Raw genomic sequence first — 11,078 nt, forward strand, 5'->3', positions numbered from 1 at the left:
GACATGAGGAAGTGATCAGAAGAAAACAAACAAAAGTCATCTACCGAGCGCTTCAAAAAGCTAGAAATAGCATAGAGGAATAACTGGAAAAACTTAAACTACGAGTGATAACAGAAATTAATGGTACTGTTAGAAGCTTTATCTGATGATTATTCACAAAATTCCCCTTTGTTCCTCACGATCAGTAATTCTTTTTTTTCTTTCTAATAACCAAGAAATCCCCGAGGGCCAGTGGCACACAGCTCTAAACTCTGGATAACTGATCTGCCCCTATACCCTTTCCCACTTAAATACCAGGAATTTGTTTGTGATAGTGTTTGAACTCGTGACGTGTGCCTAATCCTAACATCATGACACTCAATAATTCTTTCTAGACCATTTATCTCTAATCTGACAAAATAGCCTTCTGAAATAACTTGCCGGATAATGGTGAAATTTCCTCATTTAGAATAACTTCATTGACAAGAAAAATGAGGAAAACCAAATAAAAGTTAGACACTTTGAGCGGAAAAAAGAAGAAGTCAAAGTCAATTTCTTCTTTTTTTATAACTGGGGTGTTTAGGCTAGCTTGTGCGCACCTCGACCAGATACTTGCTGCCTCCCACCAGCAACAGGTACCAGGTAACTTTATCCAACAAGGCTTGGACAGATGGGAAGGAACACCTCGTGTTTTTGTCTCAGCTGGGATTTAAACCTGAGATCTCATGGTTCTCAACCCACTTCATTGACCCCTAGGCCACATCCTTGGCTGCAAAATCAGAGCCAACTTCTAGGCAATGAATTGAATCTCTTTGTAGCATTATTCTAAATATTGTCTCTGGCATACCTCAACTTAAAAGTACAAGATTTTCAAGAACCTTTTGAACCTCTTCCCTTCTTTTTTTTCCAAAAAAGTCATAGGGATTTGAGTGACAGAAAGTAAGGCCCGTAACGCAAGGAGATAAAGCAAAGCAAAGTCTATTTATGACGAGTTCCTATGTAAAACTTATACGTTGAAATATCACGTCTGCTCCAAAATTGGAATAAAATACAACAATAACACCAATAAGGCTCAAACCCAAACTAGTTGTAGCCAACTATATGAGTTTTCAATATCTTTTCTGTTTTATTCGGATTTCATTCCAATACTTTTGTCAAAAATAATTTATTTCATTCCAATATTAGTTACGCTCTCATTGTGTTTAAGACTAGGGATAACTAGTTGAATACTCGAGTTCTTAAACTTTAATTGTTACTGACATTTTCATCACTCTGAAAATATACTTTCATCTTTCTTTCTAATTCTCAACTCTTACCTAATATTTAGTCATTTTGATTTATGGAATGGATCAATGTCATTTTCTTTTTCAAAAAATTAATGGAATGGATCAAAATGCATTCACTAGGTAAAGTTTCTTTAGATGATACCACTTACACTTTGAGGAATCTTTACCATGAAATAGCGGATTTCCTACATGACGAGCAACTTTCCCAGGAAAATACTACATACAACAACAAACCCAGTAGTTTCCCAAGGAAAATACTACATAAACCCATCATTTTCACTGTTTGAAATGATTGAGTTGAACTCTATAAAAAGAATATTGTCTATAAGATCATTAAGAAAGGTACACAACTGTTCCAGGGGATGGCCTAGTGCTTGACGCATGCTAGTACAACCTGGAGATCTCATATTTGTAGTTCCAACTACAACACTTGGTGTGACACCAGGATACCTAGTGGATTAGTTGAAGTGCGCGCAAGTTGGGCCAAACACCATGATATACAAAATAAAAAAATAAAAAAAAAGTATGGGTCTTGGCTTGCAAAGATATATAAATCGTAGCAATGCAATTTAGTCCATCTTTAACAAACCTCAACCTCGTCCTTTCTAGTAACTATTGGATGCAGAGCAGATAGAAGAATGCTAATTATGGTTCTTTTCATCACAAAAATAGGTATTAACAGTTCTGAGATTTTTACTTCGAGCAGTAACAATCTTGCTGTTAAAAGCAGTACCGTTGCGTTCATCTGAAGGTTTTGCTTTCAATCGAAAAGACATTCCAATTTTCACAAAATAGTTATAGAATTTAACATAATAAAAGGCTTAATACATACTTTACCCCTCGGACTTGCAAAGAAATTCCCTTAACACACTTTTTCTTTATCGACATCCTTTTACATACCTCAATTTGTAAAAAGGGAAACTATTACCCCCGCTAAAATGACATGTGGCATGCGCACCACAAACAAAAAAGCCAAGCGTGTGATTAGTAAAATTGTGTTTGAGACATTATTTGAATGCCACGTGTCCAACATATATATAAATTTCTTCCCTTTTTTTCGGCAGCTTTAATCCTTATATGAATGAATCTAGGCATTCAACCCAACATACTAAGCAATGCATAGAGTAGCCTAGGACATTATAAATCCTTTTGGTAACCTGTGCATAATCAATGAGAGATAAGTGTATTCTCTAATAGCCTGCAGATTCTTGGGTTTACATGTAAACTGAATATTATCCTTTTCCAGAAGATTGAGGAGTTTATCTGATGTAGAGAGATCAGGCTCAACAGACCGAACAGTGAGCCTAGAGCTGAGAGGGGAGTACTAGGGAAAGTTTGTGACTCGATTGAATTAAGAGAGAGAATCTTTGAGCAGCTCCATAGGCTAAGTTGAGGGAGCAAATCCTAGAGTAAGAACATGAAGAAAGAATGTGGTTGTACAAACAGGCTCACTAAAGTTTGGCTCTGATACCATAAGAAAGAAACTAACCATCCAACCCAAAACCTTTAGGCAATGGGTGGAGTGGCCCAATACATTATAAACCCCTTTGGCAACCCTTATACAATCAATGAAAGACTAGTGTATGCTCTAACACATTGCATATTCATCTTCACAGTTAACAGAGGGAACACAAAAGGAAATCAGCAAATGGGATCCATTGACAATACCATGAGTGCCTTCCCTCAGCATAAACAAACCTTAAATTACCACAAGTTGGACCAACTAATTGATGATTGAACATTGAAAGGTTTTTATTGGTAAAGTTCATGGAAGACTTAAAGGGAAAGCGCAGACATAGATGAGGGGAAGCGCGCAGAGAATGTCTTGAAAGGACCGGCAATTCTCCCCATTTTTGCATATAGAAGGGCAGCTTACGATTTCACCAAACTCTAGCAATCAAGGAAATAATACTTTTTCCAAAGCAAATAGATGAAAGTACATCAATCAACGAGATGCAACATGACTTGTAGTGCTGGTGAGTTCTGTGTAGTGAAATAGTGAGGAGCGTTTGTCAGAAATGGCTTTCCGACCAAGTAGAAAAGCTCTACGCGGTCTAAGTAGTCTGACCTATTGACTATATCCAACTAAGTCTTGATCGAGCCATATTTAAGCACATTTTTAGACCACCATTAGGCAGCAAAAAAGGATTAGACTTGCTTTTGGAACATTTGTCAGCATTATTACAAAAAGAGTAAACATATTGCGCTAAAAAGCATCCTTTTTTTCTTTCGTTGATTTCTTGTTGTTTGTTTTCCAGAATTTCATAAGGGGGATTACAATAACAATAGTGCAGTAGTATTCCAAATAATCACATAGAAAGAAATGGGCTTGAACAGAGAAAGAAAAGGGTAAATTAGCAAGATGAAAACTATTGTGGGGTTAAAACTATAAATAATGAAACTCAAGAGAAGGAGTGAGGGAGTATTTTTCAGTTTTTCCCTTTTATTTTACGTTAAGACACGAGTTGCACTCTCATTGGCGCGTGTCATGCACTTCCCAGAAGACGTGGGAATCTTAGCTACCAAATTGACAAATTAAGGTGTGTTAAAGGACTCGCGCAAAGAAAGGGTATGTAAAGAAAATATCCTGCAGGTTGGAAGGGTAAAGTGTATAATGTTGAGTCTCAACAGAAGAGCATACAGACTGTCAACAGATGCTTCATGTGCCTACAACGATCACAAACTAATAGGCATCTCCAACTACATTGCCCCGTTGTCACAGATATTTGGTGCATGTTCCTTGCTATTTTTGGTCTCAGCTGGGTTATACCACAGAGCATCAAAGAGGCCTATGGATGTTGGTCTCCAGAAAAGTTGATAAGTCTATCAAAAAAGTTTATGATCCCTGCTTGCATTTTTTTGTTGATGTGTTTGGACAGAAAGGAATTGCAGATGCTTTGATGGGATATCAACTCTCCCTCGCACACTTAAGGCTAGATGTCTCTTATGGTTGTGTAGTTGGCATAATTTAGCCCCTGCAAATTGACCTATTAAGTTTTTGGGTTTTTTCAGCTCCCTAGCTTTAGCTTAGCTCTGTTTTGTATCAAAGCTGACCCCTCTATTATGTACCTCTCTCTCTTCTGTACTTCTTGTATCTTCTTGATGCCAGCTATAAAATTCTCTTACTTCATAAAAAAAAGGTATATAATGTTGAAACCAGGACATCCTACATCTTTCTACTATGGTTCCAAATGAACAAGAGATGTCCATTGACATACCAACATTATCAGCAATAGAAGTAAACGTCATTTTAAGCTTATAGTCCAAGAATAACAAGAAAACTTATATCATCTCCCAAATAATATCAATGTCAATAAATTATACCTCAAAACTAACCCAAACTACTTGCAATTGTTGTATCTGTGTCCTAAGTAACCATTCTACTCCATTCAGGAAAGACAAATAGGGGTCCTCTAAAAACTAGATGTTCTTCAAATCTTACAAGTATCTTTTCACAGACATACAAATCTCTAACCGGAGTAAAATTACTCCACGCAAGAATATGTGTAAGCAACTACGCTATAATCCTAATTAGTTGGTATCGCAAATCATTTGCTTCCGTGATGTTCTGTTCTTAGCTAAATTTGCTTTGAACTTTGATTTTGAGGGATTATAGGTTATTTGAAACAACTTCCCATCCTCTTCTAACACCTTCAATCATCATATTGTTATACCTACTGACAAGTGCATATTAACGTTTAAGTAATGCAAGATCAAGAAGGCCAAGAATCCAAGAAACTCAAGAAGTTCAAAAATCTATTCAAGATTAGGATTTCTTTTTCATAAGGATTAGGATTTCTTATTTCCTGTTTCCTAGTAATTTGATTCTTGATTTAGTAAGATTATATTTGTAGTTCTACTCAAACTAGAATGTTAGTTGGTATTCCACTCCTAGTAGAATTCTTTTTCCTATTTTAGTTAGACTAGGTTTTTTTAACCTTATTCTTATTCTCGTTTAATTAGGAGTAGTTTTCCTTAACCTCATCAATTTTTAAAGGGCTCAATATGTTGAAAATAAAGGTTGATGATTAGTTTCTTTGAGCATAAGCTTCCAAAGCGTGATTAACTTTTTTGTTTTCTTTTTTTCGCCTTTTCAACGATTCTTGAAATCTTGTGGGATTGAAGAACGTGTGAGTAAGGTTTTCTCTCTTCTATGTGCTTGAGAGGTGCAAAACCTTGAAAGTACAGCAATTTGATATCAGAGCATAGGTTCCAGGTCCGAATTCTTGGTTTGCTATCTTGTTCATCGTGTCACCGGACAAGAAAATAGAAAGTTCGGGATCCTCTTCAATGGATCTTAAATTAAAACTTTCAGAAATTAAGAACTATAGTCCTCGAACGAGACAATGAAAAAATTAAAGTGCATCTAGATGGCTTTAAAGTGCAGCTAAATAGCTTGACTGGATCAATGGGCAGCTGACTGAATTGGTTGAAGGTTTGGTGCTTCAAAATCAGCTACCAAATCTGCCACAATGCCTACAACCTCCACCACCACATAACATATTAGTGTTACCGCCACGTCTACCACTTCGATATCCATCAATTCAACCGTGTAGAGTAAGATATAGGGAGTAGGTTGAAAAGGTTGAATCTTACCAAGGCATAAGTGTACCAAGTCAGTGTTACCGCCACGTCTACCACTTCGATATCCATCAATTCAACCGTGTAGAGTAACATATAGGGAGTAGGTTGAAGAGGTTGAATCTGACCAAGGCATAAGAGTACCAAGGCACCATGCCCAATATGATAAATATTCAGATAATCAAGGGAATGAAGATAATGGAACTGATGAAGACCATTATCAAAGAGACGAGGAATATGCATAGGATCCACAAGTTGAGAATTTACCACCAAAGGTTTTATGACGATCCAATGGAGTATCCAACCATGTGTGTCGTTGACTTTCCACCTTTCAGAGATGCTCAACACAATATTGACTTGATTGTTACTCTATCATTCCAAACAAGTCAGCATATTGCGTTAATCCTATAGTCCATAAAAATATGCATGAACAAGAGGAAGGATTACCTAAACAGGAGTGGATAATAGAGAGTTTGTATGTTGGAGAAATAAGATGCCTTCACGTCATAAATATATGTGGTTATCATCAAAGTGATTATTAGTGTACAAGCGTTGCAATTGATGCATTCCCGAGAAGAGCGTCGATGTCTATGCTTAATTCAAAGCTAGACATGGAGTTGGTTAAGTTTCATGAAGTTCTAACACCAATAACTTCATATCGTAAGTTGAAGTTTGATAGTCAACATAGAAAGATTACATGGAGAAGGCTTGGAAGAAAGTTGAAACTTAGAAAGTGGGATTTAGTTCGACCAAATGCTAAGTTTGCTTACAGCAGGAAGAAGCTCTGTGATAAGCTAGCAAAATGTAACTTGAAACCTGGTGAGCATTGGGTCCCCATTCTTTAGTATAGCAAATCTTGTACCATCTATGGAAGTTGTTAGACTCGCGACGAGTCTTTTTCAACCAGGGGAGAATGACGCAAGATCAAGAAGGCCAAGAAATTCAAGAAGTTCTAGAATCCATTCAAGATTAGGATTTCTTTTTCATAAAGATTAGGATTTCTTATTTCCTGTTTCCTAGTAATTTGATTCTTGATTTAGTAAGATTAGAATTGTTAGTTGGTATTCCATTCTTATAGAATTCTTTTCCTATTTTAGTTAGGATAGGTTTTTCTTAACCTTATTTTTATTATAGTTTAATTAGGATTAGTTTTCCTTAACATCATCAATTTACTCATTGTATGGCCTATTTAAAGGGCTCAATATGTTGAACATAAATGTTGGTGATTAGTTTCTCTGAGCAAAGCTTCAAAATCGTGATTGACATTTTTGTTTCCTTTTTTTCGCTTTTCAATGCTTCTTGCAATCTTGTGGGATTAAGGACGTGTGAGTAAGGATTTTCCAACTTACATTCTTCTAACGTGAGGTTAAAGAACTCTTTCGCTAGATTTTATGAACAACTTTAGCGAAGTGCTTTTGTTTTTCTCTCTTCTTTGTGCTAGAGAGGTGCAAAACCTTAAAAGTACATCAGTAAAACATGGCCAAACCATCTTAGGCAATCTTCTCTCAATTTATCCTCCATGTGTTTACTTGCACCTTCTATTGGGTTTTGTTTATGACCGAGAAATCCATCTAGACCAGCCACATCCTTCGAAAGTCGAGAATAAAGGGATGCCCCTCTTTCCCCACTTAAATAACAGATTTAGTTTGCATGGCAAAGCATGAACCTGTGACCTAAATCACAAGTCCCTTAACCTTTGCCACTTGAACTAAGCCCCGGAAACGCCTCTATTGGATGTTATTATTCTAACGTTGTATAATCTTGTCAGAGACACATTCATCTTCTTCCTTTTATTTATTCAAGTAATAATTTTATTTAAAATAAGGCTCAAAAACCACCCATACACAAGAAGTATACCGAAAGGCAGAAAACCTACAAAAAGATATATTTTCTACGAACGATACTGAATCTTATACATAAAGGGAGCTCATGGTGACACCAAAACGAAATAAGGGATAAGAGGCTATTCCGCAAGGTAAAAAATGCATCTCAACACTTTAAAAAGTTCTCCTATTTTTTTCTCCAAACGACCAACATAAGCTCTTTCATTGTGCCTGGCATCACCCAAGTCATTTCGAACTCGCATATAATTTCCCACCATAACCTTGTGGCTACCGGATAATGGAGGAGGAGGTGGTACACGTCCTTTCTGGAACCCTTACACATAAAGCACTAACTAATATACATCATCTTCCTCGTCCAACAATTCTCAATCGTCAATCCTGAGATACATTCATCTGAGCATTTGCATTTTTGTAACATTCATCTTGCAAATATTTTAAGACCCAACATTCACTCTCACAATATATTGCTAGTCTCACAACGTTATATAGAATTTGTCTTGCACTTTGTTTGGTATAATCCTATGGTATTATATGTTTTTGATAATGTAAAGTAAATTTCATTAATATGTACCAAGGAGGTATCACAAAAGTACAATAAAGAACTATCGTATAATTATATGTGTAACATCTTCATCAATCATGTCATTTTTCCTGAAAGAATGGATCTAAGTATTTGAATTATTTGTAGTTAGGCCATCTCCAACCCTTGCCTCCATTTTCTCCTCCAAAATGGAGTAAAGTTACTCCAACCATTACTCATTTACTCCAAAAAAGAATATTCCATTTTATATTCTTCTCTCTCTTCAATATTATATTATTATTTTTTATTCAAATTTTATTTTCTTATTTCTATTAAAGAAATTCTATCTTTTTTTCTTTTTTACATATTCATCACATATAATTTAATATAAAATTATTTTATACCATAAATTTTTAATTAATATAATTTGTAAGCAAATATTATAGATTATATATATTAACGGATAATTCAAATAAAAGTGAAATCATTGAGATACAAAATAATTAAATACATATTACATTATGGTAAAATTCGGATTAAATATTACATAAATATTCAACTTCCACCTCTAGTATGCTCCCATAAGTGATCTATTAATGCATTACGAAGTGCAAAATGAGCATCTTTATCCTTAATTTTTTTGTGTCGAGCCAAAAATTGCTCAAATCGGTGATTTTCATCTACTACCATTTCTACCGTTGGAGGTGGACATTCTCCCAATCATCTTGAATTGGTGCATTAAGATCACGCTCATCCTCGATTATCATGTTGTGCTTTATAATATATGTTGTGCTTTATAATACATGCAGTTATTTTATATTCGCACCTTTCAATTTTAGCAACATCTAATATTTTATATTTGCACCATTCATTTTTTGAGATGATTATATATTTTTTGTACAATTATAACTTATAATAAAATTAACTTACAATTTTACATAAAAATAATAAATGCACGAAAATTAATTTATCAAAATTATACGCCAAAGTTAAGTTGTAAAATTAATATTATAAAGATATTACATAAACATAATTAGTATATATAAAGAGATAAATTAAAAGAGTTAAATAATAAAAATAATAATAAAATAAGGATGAATAGTAATGGAGGGGATGAATAGTGTCACTCCAAATTTGGAGTAACACTATTCATCCCCATTTTGGGGGCAAAAATGGGGGAGCATTAGAGCCACATTTTGGCAAAAAAAATGGCTCCATTATGGAGAAATGGGGGAGGGTTGGAGATGCCTTAGGCATCATAATCTCAAATGACGTATCTAAAATAATACTCCATCAACAAAGAGATTGCATTAGAGGAAGCCACACAATTCTCAAACAAAAATGACAAAACTATAGAAAAACAACTAGCAACTCAAAATCAATAGGACTAAACGCAAGATACGTTATTTTTACCAAACATACTCTTAGCTACAAAGGAAAGCACGTTTCAGGCCTTTTAAGACTTTATAGAAGCAACATAATTGCTACAACCGAGCTTTACTTGTTAAAACTAGTATTTATGCCATATATATCGAAGTATTAAACTTATCCTCCTCTAAATTATAAGAAATAAACAATTATTATTATTATTATTACTTATTAAAGAAATTTTTATCTTTTGCGTGCTCTACTTCAACGACATGTATTGTTTTTCGAATTCGGTATAAAAAAAATACATCAATTGCAACATAACTAATACAGGGATTTTATCAATACAATGATTTAAAAAGCAACCAAACATAGTTAAATTGGAATTTCAGTAATATTTCAACTAATACATCCAACCAAACAACCCCTAAATGTTATTTGAAAAACAACAGCAACATGAAGGTGATTTTTTTTTTTTTTGGAGGGGGGGGGGGGGTGGGGGGGGTCAAATAGTTGACAACAAACAAGCAAAGCAGAAAATTCAAACCCAATTAATCAATGCCCAAAAAGAACAATCTAGGGCTAAACGAATGACCCAGAATATCAAATCAGAGCAGTATTGAGGAACAACAAACAAAATAGCACTGAACAGAATGCAGAAAATACACGGAGAATTTTAGGGGGGCTAATCGGTATACCTGGGTTTCTAGGGTTTGAAACCCGTTATTGCCAAGTGAAGTTTTTTGGGTGAATTTGAGTGAGAGTGTGTTTCTGGTGTCATAGTCTTTGCAATAATAATAATAATAATATAATAATAATAATAATAATAATAATAAAGAACAGAAGAGGGGTTTAGTAGATTTTGAGAATCCAATCAGTAGGGAAAACAGGGAGTTACTTCTAATTCTATCCACTTGGACCCTTTGAAGGGTCCCACCTCATTGCCACCTAGGTTGGTACCATTTTGTTCTTTTTCTTTTTCTTTTTCGAGAGAAAGTAGACCGTTACAATTCACAAAGAGAGTAGTGGATTGTACAATTTGAAAAGATTTTTATTTTTGGATAATATGAATTAAATGCATTTTGCATTTTTAAAGGGCTTGGTAAATCCAATTAACTGAGGTGGAACCAATATTATTATATAAACCTTTTATGTGTAATGCATTTTGAAGGAATAATACACGAGAGTTACGAATTGTGTCTTACTCTTTTATATGTTGTCGTCAGTTAATCGTAAGGTCTTCGACAAGTAGGTACCAGTTAAAGCGAAAGATTTAATTTCAAGCTATTTGATTTATGGTTTCTTGATCGGATACTTTTTCAGCAAACAGTCCCTATCGTGACCAAAAGATCACAAATTTTCACCTAATGTAATTGTTACTACTAGTTTTAGTCCTAGCAATAAGCATCATCACTAACTTGTGTATTGCTAGCTACTAATTTGCAGTCTCTTACTAATAGGCATCACCACGAACTACATTATCACTACAAACCTGTAATT

General features: G+C 34.8%; 1 protein-coding gene across 2 annotated transcripts in view; it reads right to left on the reverse strand.

Moving 5' to 3' along the window:
• Positions 1–10,379, reverse strand: part of LOC104107643 (uncharacterized) — a 29,674-nt gene extending 19,295 nt beyond the window's left edge. The window contains exon 1 of one of the 2 annotated variants that reach the window (XM_009616500.3): positions 10,277–10,379. The gene's annotated coding sequence lies outside the window, so the exon portion shown is untranslated. Of the gene's footprint in view, positions 1–578; positions 1,068–10,276 lie in introns of those variants that run through there. The other variant, XM_009616501.4, reaches the window with a different exon arrangement.
• Positions 10,380–11,078: the final 699 nt, after the last annotated feature.

The sequence above is a fragment of the Nicotiana tomentosiformis genome, chromosome 11 (genome assembly GCF_000390325.3).
Source record: "Nicotiana tomentosiformis chromosome 11, ASM39032v3, whole genome shotgun sequence".
NCBI classification, from domain to species: Eukaryota; Viridiplantae; Streptophyta; class Magnoliopsida; order Solanales; family Solanaceae; genus Nicotiana; species Nicotiana tomentosiformis.